Below are 26486 nucleotides of genomic sequence, written 5' to 3'. Positions count from 1 at the left end.
GATTTAATTTCTTTGTACTGAATTCTGATGATTTGTGTCTTCTGCAAATGTTACTGTTATTTTATACTGTTGTTTTTATGGAAATAATGTTGTGTTTCCAAAATTAAATGTTATGATGACGAGGTGCCCCTTTTAAACCCTTTGGGCAGTTGTGCAAACCAGGTGTCACTTTTGTACATTTAAATGTGCATCCTGAATTCACAAATGGGATGTGCTTCATAACGCACAGGCCCTCCTACTGTTTGGAGCAGGTGAAGGGGAAGCACATTGCATGACAGGGTATTTTTTTAAGTATGACTGTCACTGTACGAGCTGCCTCTTTCCACTTGTGTTCATATCCCTCAAACAGGGACAACATTCTTTATTTGTCCTCACGTTTTAAAGTGAGAGACTCTTTTTAAAGCTCTGTTTCTCTGAAATGCTCTTACATCAATCATGTAGGGTTGCTGTGAACTAATCATACATTAGTTTTGGGACCACACTCTCAACACTGGCCTTGAATACACTGCATCTTTGCAGTACTGTCCAGCCCCCCTGAAATGCACATGTCTCACCTCCCTTTTTTTCATCCTTTGTACATTGTCTTTTCAATTAAATCTAATGTATATGTGCATATACAAATGCTCGGTAACCATGTTATTGACAACAACTTTAACTTTGAATGTTTTATCACCACTACACCTCACACCACTGTTCTTGGATGGCTTCCTGTGCCACATACAATATGTTAAATTAACGTGAATGTTCCTTTTAAAATCAAAAATAAATGCTAAATCTCTCGATGTCACTGCGCCGGATGTACACACTGTAACACATCACACGATTTCCATCACCTAATCACAGCCTTGATAAAGACTTCGGTTGAAACGCGCGTTGGCTACCCCTTTTCACCACCTTTGAGTGACTTGCCTCACCATAATATATCTAATTCTTGTTGTCACCAAAATGCGTATCAACCAATTGTTTTGTCAACAATAAACGCACACAATCACCAAAATATATGATCAAAGGACTGGACTCTTACTAGACTGGACAAATGTCTCTAATTGGGCTAACAAACCCAGCCAGCGCCCACAACTAACAAAGGTTTGTCACCCCACCAAGCACCAATTCAACTGGGAACCTAGGAGTTGGTCCTCCAGACAAACCACGTGCTAGGCGGCAGGCCTAACCACTACCACCAAGAGAAGGTGCGCAGAGGACCAACTGTCCCGACACCCAAGACTCCACATCCCTTGAAACACACTGAAATAGTACATGCACACATGTATATTATGTAAAGAAGTTGTTCCAGTCAACCATACCGTCTGCCCAGTACCTTTGGGTGCTTGAGAGGAACTTAAAAGAGTTACCATAAGACTTCATTGCTGCATCCATAAATGAAAACATCAGAGCCAGTGAATGGCTAACCCCCATGGTTCTTACAAGGAATGTGGATGACAAAGTCCTCTGCTTATGTGCCGACCTCTGCAACCTCATCAACAGTACAGCCAGGGACTCGTACCGCCTTACCAACATCACTGAGCTGCTCCTTCGACTGAAGGAAGCACATTGGATCTTAAAAGAGCACATCATCCGATCAGGCTTGACCATGAGAGTTTATTTCAGTATACTACATAGACCTTTCAAACCACGGTATTCCAGTGCCTCACCATAAACCATCGAAAAGGCAGCCAACATTTGTATACCTCCAGGACCACATGTGGTTTAAGAATATGTCAAAAGCATTCCATTTGCATGTGTGCGGCAGAATATACACAGGCCGATTCACGGAATCAACGTGCGCCGGAAAAACGGTGCACGTGTGCGAAAACGTGCGATTCGCAGTGAAATAGCGAAAATCACAGTGCAAGTGCGATTATCGCAGTGCAAGTGCGATTATCGCACATTAAACATCGCACATCTATTAATGGAAGTCCGTGCACATGCAAAATGTGGGATGTGCGCTGAAAAAGTGCGCGGCGCACAGGTCATCGAACGCCGTGCGATAAGGCCACAGCGAATTCGCACATAGCGCAGCGCACATAACAAAAGTAGGCGTAACACGGGGCCTCACACGCAGAATGGGGAACAACTCGTGAAAATGTGGGCGTCACGGGGGAAGTACAGGAGGCAAGTGCGCAGAACGCCCACACACTCGCCTACAACACGTATTCATGGAATGGAATAGGGAAAAACAGCGCACGGCCAAAGACTCGCACAGGCCCATACATGTCTGCCACACGAAAGCAGGCGGTAGCGTCCCTGCGCAGGAAAAAAATGTGCGCCAAAGTCCTACACGCGCGAGAAGGCCCACACGCGATCGGGCCTGTGGGAGCGTGTGCGTGTATTCCAGAGGTGCGCGAGAAGTTTCACACGCGATTGGCCTGGGCGTGTGTATTCCAGAGGTGCGCGAGAAGTTTCACACGCGATTGTCCTGTGTGCGTGTATTTCAGGGGTGCGCGAGAAGTTCCACACGGGATTGGCCTGGGCGCGTGTATTCCAGAGGTGCGCGAGAAGTTACACACGCGATTGTCCTGTGCGCGTGTATTTCAGGGGTGCGCGAGAAGTTCCACACACGATTGGCCTGGGCGCGTGTATTCCAGAGGTGCGCGAGAAGTTTCACACGCGATTGGCCTGTGCGCGTGTATTTCAGGGGTGCGCGAGAAGTTTCACACGCGATCGGGCCTGGGGGAGCGTGTGCGTGTATTTCAGAGGTGCGCGAGAAGTTCCACACGCGATTGGCCTGGGCGCGTGTATTTCAGAGGTGCGCGAGAAGTTCCACACGCGATTGGCCTGAGCGCGTGTATTTCAGAGGTGCGCGAGAAGTTCCACGCGCGATATGACCTGTGGGAGCGTGTGCGTGTATATCAGAGGTGCGCGGGAAATTTCACACGCAATTGGGCTGCGTGCGGGTATTTCCGGGGTGCGTGGGAAGATTCACACGCGATTGGGCTGCGTGCAGGTATTCCAGGGGTGCGCGCAAAGTTTTACACGCGATCGGGCCTGGGGGAGCGTGTGCGTGTATTTCAGGGGCTCGCGGGTGGTTTTACATGCGATCGGGCCTGATGGAGCGGGGTACGTGTATTTCAGGGGCTCACGGGTGGTTTTACACGCGATCGGGCCTGGGGGAGCAGGGTACCACTCACCGTCTGCCTTGCATGTAGAAGAACGCATAGCCAACACCCACCCGCTGTGAAGTAATAGCGTGTGAACCCCAACGCCTGCAAGACACACGCACCGCACCCCACAAAAAGCAACGCCCGTGTGCGATACGTCACAGACATGCATACGCGCTAAGGGCCTTTGGTCCAATGGAATCGCGTATGCGTGCTGACGCGCTTACGCGCTAAGGGCCTTTCCTCGATTCACACGCTGACGTGCAGAATTTTCATGTGCCAAATCACTCTGTATCAAGCTGGCCACGCGTAAGCACACGGAAGACCACGCTCCTGCCCAAAAGGCCGAATTACTGCCCCCCAGAGCCCCGAGCAGCCTCCCACGACCCATCTGCTGCTGCCTGCCTGCCTGCTGCCACCGTGCCCTGCCATTTGGTGCCTGCACATCAGCCATCTGCAGGGGTCCAGTTGCTGTGTCCACCCCTGCTGGAACAGAACACTCCCGACTGGGATACCATCGCTCCACAGCCCAGCCCCAGGACCCAGTTGCCCACCCACGCCTGCCTCGGGGGTCGCCATGTCGGGGCAAACACCATCCGAGACCACTGGCGACCCCCAGCCAGAGGGGCAGAGGGCCACCAGCTTCAGTCAGAAGGAAGTTGGTGTCCTGGTGGAGCTTGTCCTGGGGCATTATGATGCCCTCTTCGGATCACCACGCGCCGACAAGGAAGGACGGGCCAGGATCTGGGACGAATTTGTGGTTGCCATCAACGCGGAGGGGGTGGCAACCCGCAACATCAAGCAAGTCAAGAAGCGCTGGGAGGACTTCAGGTCCAGGACCCTCATGAAGGCCCGGCGCCTCGTGGAGGGGGGCCGGGGCAGCATGAGTACCATCCAGCTGAGGGTCCTGGAACGCGTACGCCAAGCGCTCCATGCCCAGATCCTTGAGAGGCAGACCCGTCTGGAGTCGAGCGGTAAGTGGCCAAGCATTGCTGTGTGAGACAGGGCATGTTGCAGCATGCTGGTTGTCTGATACTTGCCTGTATGTGTGACATAGGCCATGTACACGTGTGTGTGTGCAGGGACATCATGGTCATGCATGTGAGACCAGTAATGTGTGAAGCACACGGTTGGTGTATGTGTTGAAATGTAACATGGGGAGCCCTATGCGGAATGGACACATGAGAGCATGCCAGTCTCTGTTCCTGGACATGGGTGTGGGTGAGGGATGGGTGCTGATGCCATGTACATGTATGGTGTCCATGTCTGTGTTTCTGACCTGCGTGTCTGTGACTTGTGCATGCCATGGATGCATGACACATGTCTGTGACAATGTTCAGATTCACTGATGCAGCCTAGTTATCCTTGCATCCACTGTGTCTGGGGTGTACGAGTCCAGATGGATGAAACTACGTTGAAGTGTGTGCATGTGATAGGCATGACCCATGATGCATGTGAGTCCAAAAACAACATTGTATGCTTCAAGAGTCCCTTGGACATGTTTGCTTATGTCCATAGCATGTGCCATGCCTGTTACTGCATGTGTTTTGCCTGCACTGACCCATGTGTTGTGGAGGGACATGATGAAAGTGATCTTTGACAGTGCCACTCATCTGCTATTGCTTCCTGTCTAGGGGCCCATTGTACAGTACCCTGATGCTTGTGTTCTATGTCTCCCTCTACACAGCGCAAAGTGAAGAAGAGGGCGGAGACGGCGCTGTGGAGCTAAGCGGCGGGGATGCCCCCACGGCTGCAGCGGAAGGGGTGGGTGAGCCCCCACAGGGGCTTGCAATGGCGGAAGACGGTGTGGAGCCATCCAGGTTGGTGGTTTCCACAGAGGAGGAGGAGGCCGCTACTGAACCGCACATGGGGCCTGGTGGGGGCATACCTGCTGGTGCAAGTGGTGCAGTCCAGGGGCAGGGGCAGGAGGCAGCACAGGTCACCGTGGAGGTGCCTGTGCATGTCACTGTCCCAGACACTGTGACTGCACCACCATGCACCAGCAGGGATGCCCCATCCCAGGCCCGTCCGCAGGTAGGGGGGATGTCCATGTCATCTGACTCCCCTCCACCTGCGGATGAGGGGACCCCTGGCCGTATGGAGAAGGTCCTGATTGGTGTCGCGTTGCGCACGGCTGTCATTCGTGATGAGGTGCGTGCTTCCCGGGGGGAGCTCGCACGTCATCACGAAGAGCACTGTGCCAACGTGGCCCAGTTGGGAGCGGTCATGGTCGGGGGTCTCGTACATGTGTCGGGCACTCTGGCGACCCTCTCCTCCTCTGTGGAGGCTATGCGCCAGTCGTACTCCATGCCGTCTTCCGGCCCAGATGCCACAAGGGCCCCCTGTGGACCTGCCCCGACCAAGGCAGCCACCTTGGTGGGGATTCCATCCCTGCTACAGTCGGGAGTCGGAGGTCCAGCAGGGGTGGACACACCAGCAACTGGACCCCAGCAGATGGAGGATGTGACGGCATCATCGGGCAGGGCACGTGCACGACGGCGTCGGTGGTTTCCATCAGCCTGGATGCCGTCGTGCTGGCACAGGCAGCTGCGTCGGAGGCAGCAGCAGGCTCGACGTGGGAGGGATCATGGCTCGGGGCCATCAACATTAGGGGTGCAGGCATCGGCCGGAGGGCAGGAGAACCCTGGAATGGGAGTGGCTTCCGTGTGGGAGCAATTGGGCCAGCAGATAGGTGCGGAGCGGCAGCGGGCAGAGGAGGAATGGCTCACAATGGTCAGGGCGGAGAACTCCATGCAGAGGGCCCTGAGGCGGGCCGAGTGCCTCGAGGCAATCCGCAGGGGGTTGGAGGTGGACACGTCGACGGCCCTGCGGACCCTCGGGGCCATGGAGGAGGACCGCCTCCGGGACATTGAGCAGGAGTTCGATGATGCCCGTCAGACTAGCCCGCTGCCCTTGTACATAGTTATGTAGGTAGTGTTAGGTTTCCTTTTTTTTAAATTTATTTTGGACCTTTTGGACATTGGCCACATTTTTGTATATAGTTTATTTTATTAGGTAGTATTTTTATGTAGGTTTCATTTCTTCAGTTGGGATCATGGACCCTGGTTTGTTTATCTGTATATAGTTGACTGTTGGATTTTATTTTATTTTTTTTGATTTACCCATGTTTTTACCTTGGATTTACTTTCTTGAACTGTGACTTTGGACACCTTTCCTTTGGATTATGATTTGTCGTTTTTCCTTATTTTACAGACATGCTGCTTTTGGTTTTTGATTCCCATTGTCATTTGTTTATTTTTTATTCCATTTATGCTGTTTTTAATACATTTTTTTTATCAAACTTCAATGTGTAGTATCATCTCATTGGTATCATGCATATCCTGATATGGGTTTTGAGATTCACTGACACCCATTGGGTGTATGTGAGGGCCATGTGTTCATTTCCAAACTTGCTATTGGGGTTCTATCATGTCATTGCCATTTCTAAGTGGGTGGATGCAGTACTCGAGTGGGTGTTTTGCATTTGGAGGCTGACCATAAGGGCCAGGGATCTAGATTGTGATGACATGTTGGCTGGGGACATGTGTGGGGGCCTGCTGGCAGGTGCCCCGCAATGCTGGGAGGTGGGGGTGCAGGGGGACATGAGTGGGAAATGAGTGGGGGCCTGCTGGCAGGTGCCCCGCAATGCTGGGGGGTGGGGGTGCAGGGGGACATGAGTGGGACATGAGTGGGGGCCTGCTGGCAGGTGCCCCGCAATGCTGGGGGGTGGGGGTGCACGGGGACATGAGTGGGACATGAGTGGGGGCCTGCTGGCAGGTGCCCCGCAATGCTGGGGGGTGGGGGTGCAGGGGGACATGAGTGGGACATGAGTGGGGGCCTGCTGGCAGGTGCCCCGCAATGCTGGGGGTGGGGGTGCAAGGGGACATGAGTTGGTGATCAGTAGTGCAAGGAGACATGTGCCTTTGCTGGGGGGCATGCCCATGTTGGGTGGGCTGCCTGCGGGACATGACCAGGAATGCGGGGTAGTCCCCTTTGGTGTGGGCTGCCTGCAGGGGCCATGGAGGGTGTACAGGGGACACCTGGGAGGACCCACACTGCCAAATCACATGTAGGACTCCCCGGCACCCCTGAAATACACGTACCCTGCTGGAATCGCGTGTGAAAATTCTCACGCACCCCTGAAATACACGCACACGCTCCCCCAGGCCCGATCGCGTGTGGAAATTCTCATGCACCCCTGAAATACACGCACACGCTCCCCAGGCCCGATCGTGTGTGAACCACCCGCGAGCCCCTGAAATACACGCGCCCAGGTCAATCGCGTGTGGAACTTCTCGCGCACCTCTGAAATACACGCGCCCAGGCCAATCGCGTGTGGAACTTCTTGCGCACCCCTGAAATACACGCACATGCTCCCCCAGGCCTGATCGCGTGTGAAACCACCCGCGAGCCCCTGTAATACACGCGCCCAGGCCAATCGCGTGTGGAACTTCTCGCGCACCCCTGAAATACACGCACACGCTCCCCCAGGCCCGATCGCGTGTGAAACCACCCGCGAGCCCCTGAAATACACGCGCCCAGGCCAATCGCGTGTGGAACTTTTCGCGCACCCCTGAAATACACGCACCCAGGCCATTCGCATGTAATACTTCTCACGCACCCCTGAAATACACGCACACACTCCCCCAGGCCAGATCGCGTGTGAAACTTCTCGCGCACGTGTGTTCCCGACACCCATAATACGCGTTCCCCGCTTTGCGTTTGCAGTTTGCCAGTCCGGTAAACTGGTACAGGGTTGGCGCAGCCCTTTGCGATGGTTTTGCGATCTTGATGGCTTTTCCTTGCGCGAGGGCGTTCTTGGGGGCGTAACTGGCGCTGCTGCAGGGTCGCTGCGCCACTCTGCGCCACGTCTGCTTTTGGAGGTGGGAATCCATGAATACGCTGTGCGCGGAAATTGATTTTATCGCACGCGGCTGGCGCAGACATTCGCACGGGCATGCTGTGCGCCAGCCGCGTGCGACACTTTTGAGAGGAATTACATGAATCGGCCTGACAGTTAGCTTGACTTTACACAGAGACAAATGTAAATAATTCGACATGGTGTGAGTGAGCATTTGGGCTACTTCATTTCAGAAGCAGGCAAATTACCAAATTCTGCAGATGGGGAGCAGGTGCAAATGGATCTAGGTCACCTGGACTAAGCCCCGCCCACCTGGTGCCTTCCAGGTTGCTGCTCTTTTCCCCCACTTATCAAGCCCCGCCCAACTGGTGCCTTCCTAGTTGCCACTCTTTTTGCCTACTTAAGGAGCCCTCCAGACTCTTTTCCTTTGCAGATGGGGAGCAGGTGCAAGTGGATTTAGGTCACCTGGCCTAAGCCCTGCCCACCTGGTGGCATCCAGGTTACCACTCTTTTTCCCCACTTAGCAACCCCGTCCACCTGGTGGCTTCCAAGTTGCTGCTCTTTTACCCCACTTAGCAAGCCCCGCCCACCTGGTTCCTTACTGGTTGCCACTCTTTTTCCCTACTTAAGGAACCCTCCAGCCTCTTTTCTTTTGCAGATAGGGAGCAGGTGCAAGTGGATCTAGGTCTCCTGGCCTAAGCCCTGCCGATCTCGTGCCTTCCATGTTGCCGAACTTTTTCCCCACTTAGCAAGCCCCACCCACCTGGTGCCTTCCTGGTTGTTGCTCTTTTTCCCTACTTAAGGAAACCTCTGGCCTCTTTTCCTTTGCAGATGGGGAGCAAGTGCAAGTGGATCTAGGTCACCTGGCCTAAGCACCACCCACCTTCTTAGCCTTGCCTCTTCCTTCCTGCTCTTAACTCTTAGATCAAGGGCGTCTCATGCCCGGGCGTCCGAAGTGAAGGGAAGACAAAGGTCAATTCCTGTTTGGACCTGTTCAGACCAGGAGGACCCAGGACCCGACCCCATGCTCAGACAGCAGGTAAGCATGCACCAACATGTGTTTACTCCCTCTGTCTCCACAGGCCATCCCCACCCCCTCATTTTCCCCCTGTGATGTTCTGTTGTGCCCCCACCCTTCTCGCACGCAGGTGCTGTCTGTTTTGCTTGATTCTTCTACCCTCCTCCTCCTCCCCCTCTCCAGCCTACTTCTGTAGGCGTCTGTCCTGATACATTCTGGTTTCACCATCACTGTCTTGTGGCCAATGCTGGATTTGACTTTTATGGACTTCATTGATTCATGGTGTGTCACCCTTTCTCAACTCTCATGCTGGACTTTCTTTGCATCTTGTACTCACAGTGGCCCTGAATCATGCTGTTCCCATCTTCATTTTGTATCCTGGCTTGCAACATTATGTGTTACTACTAACTTATGCAATTGTATTTGCTCTCCCCTCTTTTTGACTGGTTACTCTCTGTTCTCTCCTCCTCTCCCTTTTCATATCTCCTCCCCTCCTCCACTTACTTTCTTCTATGCATTTATTCTATCAGAATTGCCCCTGGGCCCAGAAGGATAGCAACCTCATCTATCTCCTCCCCCTCCCCTTACCTGTTTTTTTTTCCTGCCCTCCTCCCCTCCAGCACTATCTGAAATGCTGTCAGGCCTAGTACGATAGTCGCTTGTTTTGTTCCTCCGCTCCCTTTCTGCACCCCTCTCCCTCATCTTTTGTTTTTTTCTGGCTCTACCAGAAATGTTGTCAGGACTAGTACGGTAGTCGCCTGTCTGTTTCCATTCCCTTCCCACTTTCCCCCTCCCTTCCTTATCTATGTCTTAGCTCTTGCACTATCTGAAATGTTATCAGGCCAGGTCGATAGTTAATTTCACATCCTTACTGTTCATGGCATGTTGGCCTGTAAGAATGTCATTGGGGGTCATTACGACCCTGGCATTAAGGGTTTAACGGCGCTGTAAAAGGTGTCAGCGCCGTTAAACCCTTAATGCCTGATTACGAGGTCCCTTTTGCGGGTCCCGACCTTAACGGCTGGTGTGCACCAGCCGTTAAAGTAGGGACTCGCAAAGGGACTTCCGAGGTAATTACGGTACCACAATTTGCGGTACCGTAATTACCGCCTTCCCCAGTCCCATTGAGCCCTATGGGGCAAAAATGGGAATAGGGAAGGGCCAATGGTAAATGGGGAATTACCGCCCCACCAACCTTGGAATGGGGCGGTATTTCCCCATTTACCATTGGCGGACTCGTTACAATACCGGCAGCAACCATGGTGCTAATAGTGCCATTGGTTACCGTCGGTGTTGTAATGAGGGCCATTGTGTTTTCCCCTGCTCCCTCCCTTGCCTTGAAGTGCTTTGAAACACATTGTGTATAGGCGCTATATAAATAAACTATCATATCATATCATATCAAATACATTTGCCAAGTTCTTTTTTATGAACTATAGAGACCAACTTCGGTCTTTCATTGACATCATAGTGCATTGCACCAAATTCATGGAGAATTTCTCAGCTAAGATGTTTACATGCAGATGCTTCGTTTCACTAACTTTCCACAACTGCACAAATCAGGGAGCATCTCTGTGCATTTGAAAGCTCAACCCAAACGTACAAGCAACTTTGAAATGTGCATAAATTAAACACATTCCCTGTGCTTGTTTGGGACAGGAGCTGGGGGATGCGCAATGGATGAAGCATTCATTTCTGACGCTGTCATGCTTTTTGTATTGATGTCAATTCGTTTCGACTTTAACACCACTTATAAAGCCGAAACTGTTGAAATAGGAGTACAGATAGGAAGAAATGGGAAGCCAAAATGTACCCTCTCCTTGATTTTGCCGTTGTATGCAGTAACATCAAACTGTAGGTTTTTGTTGGGTTGTTGTCATGTTTAAGCAATATTCTGAAAGGTAAAGACTTAATTGAAATTGGCAATCAGTTCCTATTTTTATACAAATGACTTAACAAAGTGTGCCTCAAGCCAATTAATTGATTGTCAGCAATGTCTGTGCCCTAGATTGCGTTGGATTGCTGTTAAAAACAAGGAATGCAGATTATGCATTTGTATAGATATTATGTAGCCATTTTCCAAGCACTGCCATCATATGCCATGGTACTCACACCATGTTCCAGCTTTGCCATCATAGGGCCAGGCATTACCACTATGACAGTGAAGTGGAACAGCAGAGGCATGACACATTATTGTCAAATTTGCATTTCTCCCACCCAAACAGGGATAGAAACCTTTTGTATTCTATCTTGTGACATTTCACTATAGAATGTGCACCCAGTATCTAATTGATGTCTGGTAGCCTGTTATGCATGATGCTGATACTAATGCATGCAGTAGGGCTGTTCATTTGCAGTGGTGTGCAGCCCCCCAGGAAATGTGCAGGTCATCTTTGTGAATAAGGTGACTTGCACACATCTTAAAGCAATGTCTCTAACCTTGCCAGCCAGACAAGTGCTTGATCCCACACAGTAGATGTCAAATTATTTGGAGGCTGCCATAATACAGAAAGGAAAATCCACCAAAAGAGCCTCCTGGTTCTTTGCAGACCGTTACACTAAAACAGAAATATTTTAACGGACTTGAGATATTTGCAAGCAACTGGCCCAGTGAATATCTCAAGACGTTTCACCTGAACACAGACCACAATGCATTGGTCATATCCTCATACCTGTAGGGTCAAGAAAAGTAACCTCACATGTATCTGCGTTACAAGAATTCATGTTCCCTATTAAGTTGGTCAGAGGATGGCGGAGTAGGCAAACAAACTATCTCTCCTGGCTTCCAATGTATGCCAAGTACCACAAAGAGTGGCTTCCATCCAGGATAATTCTATGGAGATTGTGAACTGTATTAGTGAAGCCACGTGGACTGAGCATGTCATCCATGATATGTCATTGCAATGCTAAAAGCATGTATAAAGAATAGAACACATTTGCCCACTCTATACAGCCCTACTGGAAGTTTGCATCAGCAATTATAGAGGAAGGTGGATTCAATGGTGGATTCAGGAATGATACACAGGTGTCACTCACACCATTGCGAGGAAATATCTGTCAGTAAGTGCCAACCAGACATCACATTATCTAAAAGGCTCCCACGAGAAAAGAACTGATGGCCAATCATGGGCAAAGAGGTAGACAACCACATTAACTTGTGTTAAACATGCGGTGACAATGACAAACCCTAATCATGCATTCCCACTAATGACCAGGCTTGGAGCGGACAGCAAATGTATGGGGAAAGTGAACATCCATCTAGTTTACCCCACATGACATGCCATTCAAGAAATGCCATGCTCTGGCGAATGTTTTGCAGCAAATAACCATTGCTCCAACTCTTGACATAATAAGGTAAGTATGATGCGGAAAGAATTGCCTTCAGTGCATAGTTTCAAGCAGTGAGGTCCACTTCACCTCAAAGGACAGGCCCTTCCATCCTGTGAGGGGCATCGTCCATCACTGCAATGGGAAGGTGTGCTAATAAATTCTTGAAAGGCAGTTTGCAACAGGCCACAACTCCTGTTATTGAATGTGATAATGCAGTGAAGCAAGCTATAACAGCAAGCTATAACAGCAAACAGCATTACTGGAAACTGCAAAGGATCGCACCCTTTGAACTGATGAGAAGTCTTCAGGTTCAGACAAAACTGATGCCATCCTGGCCTTACACCAAAGCCTTTTGACATGCAATCTGCGGAACTGCGAATTGAAACAACTCTGAACCAATGCTCCTGGCCCGTCAGGAAAGCCAAATTGAACCTTGAACAAGGAGGCTGAATTACATCTCAATCCAGAAGCATAATAGTTTCCACAAGAATTTGGAGCTACATTTATATGAAAAACCGGCTTTAGTAAATGAAGGTTGTCGTACTGTCCCTTTTAAAAACTGGCAACACGTTTGCTTTTCTACAGCTGCTGAACAGTTCTTACAGAGGCTATTGTATAGTATAGATTCAACACTAATGGTCCTCAAACTCTGTGTCAAACGTGTTTAATTCTATTGGTCACCACTATAGACCCTGGCCTTTGTTTTGAGGCATTGAGTGTATTAAATATCTGATCTCTTAAATATTGAACCCAAGACCGTAAAACACCAGCTTGCCTCCCGACACAAGATCCAGGTCAATACCTTTGTTATTTGCCCCTCTCCTTTATAAGAATTCATAAAAGCACAATAAGTGCTTAGTCCAATCTGCTTTTGCAATGTCTGTACTAATACCATCTGGAAGTTTAGATTCCCTCATGCCCATTGCAAGAGGATGCCTGAAGAGAGATGATGGTTACCCATTGCAACTAATGTGTGTAATTAATCTTAGACCTCTTCTTTGCATTCAGTTACTAATACTAATTATTTTCTTGGCATTTTTCCACTATTGGGTGAATTTGGATGATAGCAGAGGATGCTTCAGAAATATCCCCACCACTTCTGCATTTATCCATCCTTGGCCTCCCCAACTGTTTCTCGTGTTTATCTGTTCAATACAGACTTTGGATGCAGGGCTGAGTCACTGCATACAGTATTAGGGTACTCCAGGAACCCACACAGTGTTTCTATGTGGATAATCTGCACAGAAATACCTCCAGCGTGCACTGCAGCCTCTGTGTGAAAGCATTAGAGCAATGTCCAGGCTTCGAAACACATGAAGGCCAGGAGTGGAAGGGCCCTGACACTCACCACACTCAACAGCAAAGACGTGTTTTCTTCCCAATTCCTCCTACAACTACCAGAACTCCTGGAATCTGCAGGAATATCATGAGGCATACTTGTCGCTTGACCAGCTACCCTCCGTTATCAACCCAAACCAATGGGTTATTCTCCAGGACCGAGCCTGGGAGGGCAGAAGAACATATTTTCGGATGACAAGCTCTGTGCCCGGATCTATTGCAGAGTTAAGGTGGAGGCTTGTATCTTTGGGTGCGAGGTGTGCAATATCAATCTTTACTTCAAGCTGTAGGCGGATATATATGTCAAGCTCAAAGAATTGTTTGCCATAGCTTTGAGCATGATTAATTCCCCTGCCTGATTCTGGAGACCAGCAAGGTGATGACTCGTGTGGGGTGGGGGAGGCAGGGTGATACCCCAAGCCAATGGCTATTGTGCCTGGGGTGGTATGGGAGGATATCCTTGTTACCACAACCTGGTCCCTGTCACATGGCACGGTGGCAATCACAGTGGCACAACAAAGACAACTTTTTCACATGTGCAGGCTATTCCTGGAAGCTTTGGTCCTGCCCAAACCCTGCTGACACTTGCATGGATATATGTGTGCACCCCTCCAATACTGACAGAGTATGAAGCTCTCCGTGTATAAACCCAAAATAACAACAGAGGAAACGAAAGCTTTCGTTTTCAGGCAAATGATTCCTCTGTGCTTAATGATAATAGTAAATCCTTTGAATCTTTTGCAACTTTACTCAGCAATTGAAAGGTCTGAGTTCATAAAGTGCACGTGACCCGCTGTGAACTCCAGAATTTCAATGTAGCCAGTTTCAGTTTGCAATTTCCTGAACACAAGAGTTCACTACAAATTTAGAGTTTCAAAAGCATTGTTTTCTGGTAAGCAGCTCGCAATAAAATGTTTCTATTTCCCCACTTGCTGAATAAAACAAAACATCCTGAAAGCTTATCTATTGTGTTTCCAGCCTCTAAAACACAAGCTGGAAACACGGAAGAATTCACTACAGCACAAGCAGGGCCCAGGAATGTCAGTGGAGAAAGATGAAACACCAAGATGGTGGACTGGCCCATTATAGTCTTTGGTCCAGCCCTTGAGCCCTAAGCAGGCTCAGATACATTAAGGGATGACAGCCTTTCTGTCCGACGCTAGCTGTTTGACCCTCGCTAGAGCCCTTATACTGTCCCGCCTGGACTACTGTAACGCTCTCTATCTTCGGTCATCTAAAGCCACCACCAGCAAACTTCAAACTCTCCAGAATAACGCTCTTAGAGCGGCACTGGGTATTGCCAGAAGAGAGCATATTACAGCATATTCCCAACAGAATAATTGGCTCCCCATCAAAGACAAAGGGCCTCATTACACGTTGTGCGATAATGGAATACCGGTACCGGTAAAGATTTACCAGTACCGTTAATTCCCTAAGCCAATCACGACCCAGACCCACCGCTATCTGCGCACCCGTTAATTACGGTGCCACTAATAGCGGCAAGGCCGCGGGCGCGCAACCCCCATGCCGGAATTAGCGCCATGGCGCTAATACCAGACCATCACAAGCCATGCGGACATGGTATTAGCGGCATGTAAAACACCCAAAAACCCCTTATCGGCATGGCGCTAATAACGGCATCGAAAAACACCCGTTAAGAGACCTGAGCAGTGTAACCATCAACTACAGGTGGACACAATCAGCACAGGTGCATGCAATGGAGACAGGCAGCACAAAAGAGCACACCACACCCCTACCCACACCCCTTCCCACACCAAGATGGTCCCAATAGCAGCAGCATGACATGACAGCCTTGACTACATGATAGCAGTGCAGCACCAACAACAACAGCCAGCTCCAGAGGTGAGCCATAACAGGTACCCATTCCTCACACCATACAGGCGATGACAGCCATCCACTGAGGAGGTGGCTCCTAACCCCTGTATGGAACCAACAGAACCATCAGGAAGAGGACAACAATATTGTACATCCTTCCAATGACAGTGCTCCGCTGCCTAAGCAGCCTGGGTGTGGCACTCCTGTACGGCCGTGTCAAAGTGGCAAAGACAACCATGGCATGTGTAGAGCATCACAAAATGTGCATATGATGGAATGTGCCTATGCCACTTGAAATTGACATGCAACCACCAGAAGAGTATGATGTGGCTGGGGATGAGTGCGGGTGAAATGCCCCGGCAGGACATGAAACAGGCAGTGCCAAGGAGGCACACGATGTGCATCAGCATCTGATTCTGTAATCTCATCATGCACCAAGGTGAAATAGCATGGACGTAGATGGGAATTGTTGCCCTGGTGCATGTTTCGAGGCCCACAAAGGACCCTGTCCACAATGAATGACATATACACAATAATGGAGACCACGCTTGGGTTTCAAACTCAGAACAGTGTATATTGAACATAATGTGATACTAAAGTGCATTACCCCAACTCCCAAAATACACCCTTACCCCCCTCCCCCTCAACACACCCAAATACACCCTTACCCCCCTCCCCCCTCAACACACCCAAATACACCCTTACCCCCCTCCCCCCTCAACACACCCAAATACACCCTTACCCCCCTCCCCCCTCAACACACCCAAATACACCCTTACCCCCCTCCCCCTCAACACTCCCATGTGAGTCTCATGACGTGAATGTGTCCATTGCCACATGTGGCACCCGAATCCTGGTGGCCCTATTTGCCAGTGCCTGCATCATCATCTGGTGGTTGTGAAGCCGTGCGCCGCAGGTTACGCATAGACCGGCGTAGGGGACTAGTATGGCGTGAACTCCCAGACGAGGAGGGGCCTGGTTCTTCCTGGGCCGTGAGTGGGCACTGACGCTCAATAGCGTCTGCTACGCGGTTCATGGCCTGCCGCAGTTGGGCCATTTCACTGCAGATTCGGCTGGTGCATGCCTCCATGCCCTCCCTTGTCTGCTGTGCAAGTGTAGCAATGTCTTCCCTCAGGCGGGCTGTCTCTGCCACATGTTGCCCTACTAGGCCACTCATCTCGGTCTGCCTCTGGAAGATGGTCAAGAGGTCATGTCGCATGGTGGGTGCTGGTGGGATGGCTGATGCACCTGGACCCATAGCACTTGCATCAGGAGAGGATATCTGGGGGCTCCATATCCCTTCAGGGGTGGGTGAATCTCCATGACTACCCGGACCTGAAGAGTACCTCGGGCTTGCCAGTAAGGGGCTTGTTGGTCTGGGGCTCTGGCTATCAGCATCAATGGCAGGTGTGTCCTCCTCATCTGAAGGTGGGGCCATGGCTGCTGCTTCACCCGTTGAGCTGGTGGCAGCAGAGTGCATTCACTCGATGCTGCCCTCACCTGCTGGGAGACACACTTCCGTGGGTGCCACGACGGGAGCAGCCATGGCCGGTGGATGCGTGCAACTGGTGTTCCGGCTGCCTTTGTCCCTGTGGTCATGGTCACTCGTCCTGGCTGCCCTTGTGGATGTGGCGGTGACCCCTGTGGCATCCCTCCTGGCTTTTTTGCTGGATGTGGGAGCAGGTATGGAAGTGCCTGCCTCCTCAGTGTCAGTGTGTGATCCTGTAAGGGTGAGAAATGTTGACAACCATCAGTAATGGGTCGACCTGCCTTGAGCAAAATGAATACGTCATGCCGTTCTATGCATTCCGGGCTCTTTAGTGTGGATGCAGGTAATGGGGATGTTGGGTGGGTCATGCATGAATGGGTCTGTGTTGTACGGGTATGTGGTGATGCATGCATGTCTGTTTGTGGCTGGAGCCACGGCATTCATATGGACACATGATTGGGGGGAACATCACACTTCACTGTGCATTGTTTAATGCATACACTCACCTCCATCGGACGAAACGGCCACGCCATGCTCCATTTGTCCAACTCCCTCGATGCATTCCACCCCGATGGTTGATGCACAGGTCTCCTCCCACTCAGTGAGCTTGATTGGCGATTCACTGCCTCCTCCTGTGCCCGTAGCCAGGTTGTGGTTCACGGATAGAATGTTCCGCACACGGAGCCGGAGGTCATCCCACCTCTTTCGACAGTCTTTGACTGTGCGGGTTGTGGTGCCTACCGCGCTGACCTTGTGGGCTACCTCTTCCCAGATGGCCTTCTTCTTCACAATGGTCTCCCGACGCATGTCGTTATTGAAGACGACATGAGCATTGTCTGCTAGTGTCTGCGTTAGCATAAGGAGCTCCTCCTTGCTAAATTTCTCCTTGCGTTGCCGCTCAGACGATTTTTTAACGGCCTTGGGCATCTTAAGGGTGTCCTTGGTGTATTTTCCAACGTGGTTCCTGATAAGGTGTCCTGGATAAGGAGGATGGCAATGGATTGTATTTTTAAAGATGGCAGCCATGCACTTTCCAGTTCCGGTGCGATGATGCTATTTCCGGTTCCGCAAAATTACGGTAACCGCTATTAGCGGTGACCGCTAATTGTGGTCACCGCTATTTGCGAAGACCGCTATTTGCATGTGGCGGCAGGTCAGAAGTGCTAACAGCGCTTTCGACGATGCCGTTAAGGGACTTTTTGGGGACTTTTGCGGTATGGCAGTAGGCTCATTACCGGCATGGCGGTAGGCTTGTGCCCGCGATCTCGTAATGGCACGCAATTTGCAGCCTCTTGCGAGGGCGGACACGCTAATTACGCCATGCCAGTAATTAGCGATTTTTACCGCCTACCGTGTAATGAGGCCAAAAATTCTCTAAAAAACTGCCTCACTCACTCACAAATCCCTCAATAACGCTGCCCCTATCTATCTGATCGACAGATTTCATAGACAGCCTTCACTGAGACCCACAAGAACTGCCTAAAAAGACTGCCTTTCTGTCCCCAACTTCAAACGCTCCACTATAGGGGGTAACAGCTTCCCAGTGAAAGCAGCTAAACTGTGGAACTCTCTACCACCAATTCTCAGAATGTATTTGCCCTATCAGAACTTCTGATCTAAGTTTGTTCTATGGTTGAAAATGTAGGCCTCCAAACACATCCAGGATCCTAGTCTTTCATACTCTAGCCATCTGTACATAGTTTACTGCCTACTGCCTGTACCTACTGCCTATTTTTATATATGTTTATAATTCTGATATTACTTTTACTGTGTGTATGTATATATTTTTGTGGTTGTAACTAAGCTTCGCAATCTCATGTAAATGCTGCACACTGTTACCTGAGGGTGTGCTTGTGTATTACAAATAATAAAAACAAACAAACAATCACACCCTTCACCCAATTGCAGGCTCCTGCCGCTCAGACCATGACTGGAAGACCCACCTAGGGTGAGAAGGGAGAAAATGATACAAGCGCCCAGTGCTACATGTTAAGTGTGGACGAAGGCTTAAGAATGGTGGAAGAAGCAGCTGCTGGAAAGACAGAGAGAAGTGGAGAGCTGGAAGCAGTGGAGAGCAGGAGGAGGTGGTGAGAGCTTAAATATTCAAGGAATAGGTTGGGAATCAGAGATTGAGGTAAGAAAGTAGTAGTGACATCAGAGGGCAAGGGGGGCAGGAGGATATGGTAAAAACAAAGGGAAACACTGAACGGGAGGAGGTGTTATCCCTGGAAGAGAAGGTGACAAAGGAGGGTGATTGAGAGTACGAGGAGGTAGTGAGATCTAAATGATATAATACAGGAGATAATTATATTAGCAATTTGACTGTTGAGGAGTAGACAATACCATCCAGACAGTTGTGTTGAAGTCACGAGTACAAAAGTAAGTTTTGCCTGAAACAGTAAGTTGCAGGCAAAACTAAGTAGGTTTTGCCTGCAGCAGCACCACTATGCCCAAGGGCTGCTTTGTAAACTTTATAAATGTAATAAATACATAAATAAAATATGAGCCAGGTTGCAGAGAGGATGTGGAAAGCCCTAAAGAGAAGCACAAAGGAACACTATCAGAGAGCTGAAGTAACACAGAAAAAATAAGAACAGGGAGAGCGAGAGAGAGAGAGAGAGAGAGCGAGAGAGAGAGAGATTTGAAGAGGGAGGGATACCACAAGGTAGAGATGGTAGTGAAGGTAGCAGGGAGGTGATTGGAGAGAGGGCAACCCAATGGTGGTAATGTCAAGAACAGGAAGTGACTTTGTTGCTGCCACAGTTGGCAGAGGGACCAGAGTAGACCCAGTGTCTATATCTGAAGTGTTAAACATCAACTGGTGAGAGAAGGATTAAGGTGCAGAGAGAGTAAGAATATTTGCAGAGCCAGGGCAGGCATGTTCGGTGTTGCCCGGTCAGTTCAAGGCAGGACCAAACAATGGAAAGATAAACAATAGTGGGCCAGGGAAGCTATGTGAGATCAGACAGATGGAGAAAATTGAACCAGAGGAGGACCAGCACATTCCATATTCTAGGGACAGCTCTCCTGCTCTCTTTGACAGCTGTGTCCATTAAATGATCTGCATACAAGACTTTACAACAGAGTCAATCATGGATTACAATAAACAGGGAAAGCCTGCACTATTTGAGACCAAGAAGAACGGTTTGGTTCACCCTTAAACTTGCATCGCCAGGAGGGGAATCATAACCCTCATGTGTATTTTATTAACTAGGATCCTAACTGAACACAAAATGCAATAGCTCTATGTATGAATGATTAAGCATGTGTTTTGATAGTTACTGAATCTCCTCAAAATGTGTTCTTCAGCAAGCACCAGAGAGGCATAGAATTCCTGTAAAAGAGATCAATTACCACGACTTTGCTGCTACATGTTCTGTCATACTCAGTCTAATGTGTCAACACTTAATACCCTACTAGTGTCATGCACACTTCTTCACCCTCTCTAACACCTTTCTGTAGGATATCTGTGCCCCGTCCCGGCCCCTCCATTGCAAGCACACCTACGTTCCCGGACAGGAGCCCGCCCGTGGCAACTCCCATGGCGTTTGTATCCGCGAAGGGCAGTCCAGCGGGGGCCCGTCATGGCAAGATTCATCAGGAGCGCCAGCCCAGGCAAAGGAATTACAGACATGCCACCACAGAACTCTGCACGTCAACTCCCATGACAACGGTCCATGCTGCCATCACGTGACGCACAGACCATAATCACGTGACTGCAGCAACAGGCATTTAAAAGCCGGTTCCTGTACAATCAGTGCTTCTCAGCTGTATTCACAACGTTTGGCTTGCAACCTCGTTGGACCTTGCTTCTTGTTGCTCTGGCCACGGATCTCATTTACCTGGATTGATTTGCTACTCCCTTCTGGTTACATTGCTTTCGAATTGAACTGCAGGATTAGAACAAACGTTTTTTCAAACACGGACTGTTTCACGGATTGCGCTTGGATTCCCTTTGGTTTACTGAACTGCTGTTTGAATCCACGAGCCCCAATAATCCCGGTCTTTCAGATTGCTGCTGCATCCACTCAGGTGCTGCGGGTGAGCTGACTGGGCTCTTCACGACCATCTCCCTTTGTTATCCCACTCCCAAGCTCACCCACTCAACAGGAACCATAGTGGGGACCCCCAGTCCATCACTGTATTTCGATCAACACAGTGTTCATCCTCCAGTAGGTGCTCTGTGGCATTTCAAATTCTGGTAGTAGACATATATTGATCCTTGCTTTAACCTGCTCAATTTACGTTCAGCAGCCATCTGGAGGACCCAGTGTCCCTGTTTTCTTCACCTGTGGCCCTAATCCTCCAACAGAGAGTTTCTTTAATCTCGCTGTTGGTTGCTTAGGGACGGAGGTATTCATATTCCACGCTAAACTCAAGTCCTGACAGACTGAGAAGCCTAAATAGCCTGGAGTATGGAACCCTCTGCCGGAGACCCAGTGGCTGCTTTAGTCCAAGCCATTTCTGTAATATGAGCAGACATGGCAGCCGCCACAGCGGTGATCCATCAATGCTTCGACACTATACAGAGTGAGCGCCATGTACTACCAGCAGACCCTGAGTTTGATCCACAACCATAACCCAGTGTTCCCCAGGCCAGTCTTCCAGCTCCAACACAAGTCTATGTTCCCACTTCGTTTCCACTGCGGCACCCGAGAAATTTCAGGGGGACCCCCGCAAGTTCCGTACATTCCTAAACCAGTGCAAATTGCACTTCCTGTGCAGACCACAAGCATTTCCAGATGCTACCACCAAGGCAGCCTTTACCTTATCACATCTGGGTGGCATTGCTCCCACCTGGGTCAACCCATTGCTTGAAAACAACAGTCCCGCTCTGTACGATTTCGATCTTCTGGTGGCAGAGATGACCAAGGTCTTTGACATTCGGCACAAGGCATAATCTCGGGACCTTGAGCTTCTCAACTTATCCCAATGCAAAATGTCACTCCTGGAATATATCACCCGATATAATCAGTTGGCTGTTGAAACGGCCTGGCCTGAAGATAAGAAAGCCCTGTTTTTTTACAAAGGCCTGAGTGACACCATGAAGGATGCTCTTGCTGTGGTCCCTTCCCTACCTGTCCAATACCACAAACGTGTAGATTTGACCTTACAGGTCAATGCCTGACGCTCTGAATGCAAGGCAGAAACCTGTTTTGCCCCTACTCGACCCCTTGCCGTACCAGAATCACCTGGAGAGCCCATGCAAATCGGCGGGATTTGTAGTCCCATCACAGCCATAGAAAGGGAGCGAAAGAGAACCGCCAACACTTGTTTCTATTGCGGCCTTATCGGACACTACGTCAAAGAATGTCCTCGCTGTCCCAAGCTCAAAACACAGGGTTTTCTGAAGGCCCGTCCCTAGACTCGGGGGACAGACAGGCTCGCTTCTGACCCACTTTGTCTATGGAACCATGAAACCCATTGCTATTCAGGCCAACCTGTTCCTTGCTCATGATATCAAACATCTGGTCCTCCCCGTTATTGACTCTGGAACTACCGGCAATTTCATAGACATCACCCTAGCGACCTCCCTCAACTTGCCAGTACTTAACAAAAACAGACCAGAACTAGTACAAGCAGTAGATGGCACCTCCCTAATCTCAGGACCCATCCGACAACAAACGGCTCCAATGTCCCTAGTAATCCAAGAGACACATACTGAATCAATTACCTTCGACTTAATAACCATACCCCAACACAGTCTTATTCTTGGAATACCATGGTTACGCACCCACAATCCGGTTATTGACTGGACTTCAGGTCGGTTGTACTTCGAGTCCGCTCACTGTCAGTCATCCTGTCTCACACTGTCATCCGCCATCACGGCCATTGCCGTAATTGGCGGTTGTATCCGCGTTGGAGATGGAGACACAGAGGTAGGGTGTTATAGTCCTTTCTCTGTGTATTGAAACTCCCCGCCTCCTGGCAGACGCTGCGTTGCAACCCACTTTTGACACTTCCTGTTTCCGGGTTTCCTCGCTCCGATCCTCTGCCGTTCTCCAGCTTCGGATCTGCCAGAGGGTTTTCCTGTTTTTCTCCTGTGTTCCTGTTTCTTTCCGCGGAACGCTACTATTTACTTCCGCTGCTCCGGGCGGTACTCCGGTGTGCTTATCTACTATTTACTTCCGCTGCTCCGGGCGTTACTCCCGTTTGCTTATCTACTATTTACTTCCGCTGCTCCGGGCGGTACTCCGGTGTGCTTATTTCCGTTTCTCTCTCTCTTCTGATTTCGGGTATCCTTCCCGTACTCTCTTCCTGTTGGGCTCCTCTGAGCTGGCTTGCTGCATACCTATTTTTCCTCTTTCTGGAACCAGTGCCATTTCTTATAACTGCCACAAGGAGCCTCTGTCTCCCCGGACTCTACTACTTCATGGTTTAGATGGTTGGACTTCTTCTACTCTGCTATCCGCCACGCTCCATTGGTCTCATCAGCGACTATTCTGCTCCGCAGGGTTTTTTCCCTTTCGGGTTTTTCCCTGATTCCGGCTTGGTTCTGGAAAGGGAGTCACGGGACAGCTGTTTATCCAGCGGTCACTGTGGCTTCCCTCCGTGACAAGCACATTCATCATAAGAAGGAAAGAGACTACCTTGCACAACGACATCTACAAGAGACCGCCAACTCAGACAGCTCAGGTGAGGAGAGTGTGCTTGCGGGGGAGAAAGAGTTTGAATTGCACCACTCGTCAAAGATGTCTGCTGAGGATCAGGTTCAAGAACTGTGGAAGGCTTTTCAAGCAATGTCTCAGGAGCTACAAGGAGTAAAGACCGAGAATGCTCTGCTTAAACAGATGGTATCAGCTAGAGAACCTGCCCTCCCGGAATTACCACCCATGGCGCTGTCCTCTGGGAAATTTGATGGATCTCCCAAAAGGGTGAAGGAGTTTCTGGAAACATGAATGGTATATTTCACCTTTAGGCCTCATACCTTCGCTACAGATCAAGCCCGGGTGGGTTTCCTAATTTCAAATATGATAGGTAATGCACTGTCCTGGGCTACACCATTGGTGACTAGTGAAAACGCCATTTTGCAGGATTTTCCAGGGTTCCAAAATTTACTGAAACAGACTTTTGAACGACCAGAGCTGTCCTTTACCGCCTGTGAAGATTTACTGGATGTCAAACAAGGTTCTCTAGATGTATTGTCTTACATCTCCTCTTTCAAAACCTTGGCAGTTGGAGCGGGGTGGCCTGAGACAGCACAATATGCCATATTCACGAGAGGATTGAAGGAAGAAATCAAAGATGAACTGGCCAGGTCTCCTCGTTCACCCACTTTTTCAGACCTGCTAGCGGCTGCTCTTCAGTATCGCTTATAGGAAAGAAGGGCAGAGCGTCGCAAACAAAGAAGCCCTGGTTATCCTTCAGAACCCTCTACACCATGGGTGCACAACATAGGGCCCGCGGGCCAGTTGCGGCCCGCCATGCCGTTTTGTCCGGCCCGCGAGGCTCAAAGACTTTCCTAATGGAGGGCGGCCCGCAAGCAGCATCGGCCCTCCATTAGGAAAGTCTCTCTTGTCTTTCGGGCCGGACAAAACACTGGCCCTCATTGGTTCAGTGCACACGAACCACGCAGCTCCTACGAGCCACGTAGTGCGTGTGTGCTGCACCAATGGAGTGCCAGCACTACGGCTGGCGTGGCCAGTAAGGCTTGATGCCGGAAGGCATTTCAGCCTTGCTTGCCACGCCAGCCGTAGTGCCAGAAGCCTCGCCAGTGTTCCAGCACGTCTGAGTAAGTACATGGTGTGGGGGGGGCTGTATGTTTGTGTGTGTCTGTCTCGGGTCCGTCCTGACTGTGTTTTTTGTTTTTGTATGTATGTTGAGATGCAGAGGTGGGGGGGTGTGTCGGGTGTGTATGGGTGTGTTTGTGTGCAAGTGCAGTGTGTGTTGAGATGCGGAGGGTGTGTGTGTGTCGGGTCTGCCTGAATGTGTTTGTGTGCAAGTTCAGTGTATGTTGAGATGCGGGGGTGGGGTGTATGTCGGGTCTGCTTGAATGTGTTTGTGTGCAAGTGCAGTGTGTGTTGAGATGCAGAGGGAGTGTGGGGGTCGGGTCTACCTGGATGTGTTTGTGTGCAAGTTCAGTGTATGTTGAGATGCAGGGGTGGGGTGTGTGTCGGGTCTGCCTGAATGTGTTTGCGTGCAAGTGGATTGTATGTTGAGATGCGGAGGGGAGGGGGTCGGGTCTGCCTGAATGTGTTTGTGTGCAAGTTCAGTGTATGTTGAGATGCGGGGGTGGGGTGTGTGTCGGGTCTGCTTGAATGTGTTTGTGTGCAAGTGCAGTGTGTGTTGAGATGCGGAGGGGGTGTGGGGGTCGGGTCTGCCTGAATGTGTTTGTGTGCAAGTGAAGTGTATGTTGAGATGTGGGTGTGGGGGGTCCGGGTCTGCATGCGTGCATGCTTGTGAGTTTGTTTGGTGAGTTGGGGGTGGGGGCTTTGGGTCTGTATGGGTGCATGGTGTATATTTGTGAGTTTGTATGGTGAGTTGGGGGTCGGGTCTGTATGGGTGCATGGTGTATGCTTGTGAGTTTGTGTGCTGAGTTGGGGGTGGGGGTTCGGGTCTGTATGGGTGCATAGTGTATGCTTGTGGGTTTGTGTGCTGAGTTGGGGGTGGGGGTTCGGGTCTGTATGGGTGCATGGTGTATGCTTGTGGGTTTGTGTGCTGAGTTGGGGGTGGGGGGTGGGGTCTGTATGGGTGCATGGTGTATGCTTGTTAGTTTGTATGCAGGGGTGGGGGGGTTGGGGTCTGTATGAGTATGTATGCATGTATGCATGGTGCATGCTTGGTGGCATGGGGCATAGTGTTTGCTTGAGGGGTGGGTGTCTTGGGGCATAGTATTTGCATGAGGGGTGGGTGTCTTGGTGCATAGTGTTTGCATGAGGGGTGGGTGTCTTGGGGCATAGTGTTTGCATGAGGGGTGGGTGTCATGGGGTATAGTGTTTGGTCGGGGAGTGGGGGCTATGGGCATAGTGTTTGCTTGATGGGTGGGTGTCTTGGGGCATAGTGTTTGCATGAGGGGTGGGTGTCTTGGGGCATAGTGTTTGCATGAGGGGTGGGTGTCTTGGGGCATAGTGTTTGCATGAGGGGTGGGTTTCTTGGGGCATTGTGTTTGCATGAGGGGTGGGTGTCATGGGGCATAGTGTTTGCTTGAGGGGTGGGGGCTTTGGGTTATAGTGTTTGCTTGAGGGGTGGGTGTCTTGGGGCATAGTGTTTGCATGAGGGGTGGGTGTCTTGGGGCATAGTGTTTGCATGAGGGGTGGGTGTCTTGGGGCATAGTGTTTGCATGAGGGGTGGGTGTCTTGGGGCATAGTGTTTGCATGAGGGGTGGTTGTCTTGGGGCATAGTGTTTGGTTGGGGAGTGGGGGCCATGGGACATAGTGTTTGCACGAGGGGTGGGTGTCTTGGGGCCTATTGTTTGCATGAGGGGTGGGGGCCATGGGGCATAGTGTTTGCTTGAGGGGTGGGGGCCTTGGGGCATAGTGTTTAATAAAAATTAGGGGTTGAAAAAGCCTCCTGCAA

The sequence above is a fragment of the Ambystoma mexicanum genome, chromosome 11 (genome assembly GCF_040938575.1).
Source record: "Ambystoma mexicanum isolate Mex_15411 chromosome 11, UKY_AmexF1_1, whole genome shotgun sequence".
Classification (NCBI taxonomy): domain Eukaryota; kingdom Metazoa; phylum Chordata; class Amphibia; order Caudata; family Ambystomatidae; genus Ambystoma; species Ambystoma mexicanum.
The sequence above is the reverse complement of the archived record's forward strand: the minus strand, read 5'-3'. Positions refer to the sequence as shown.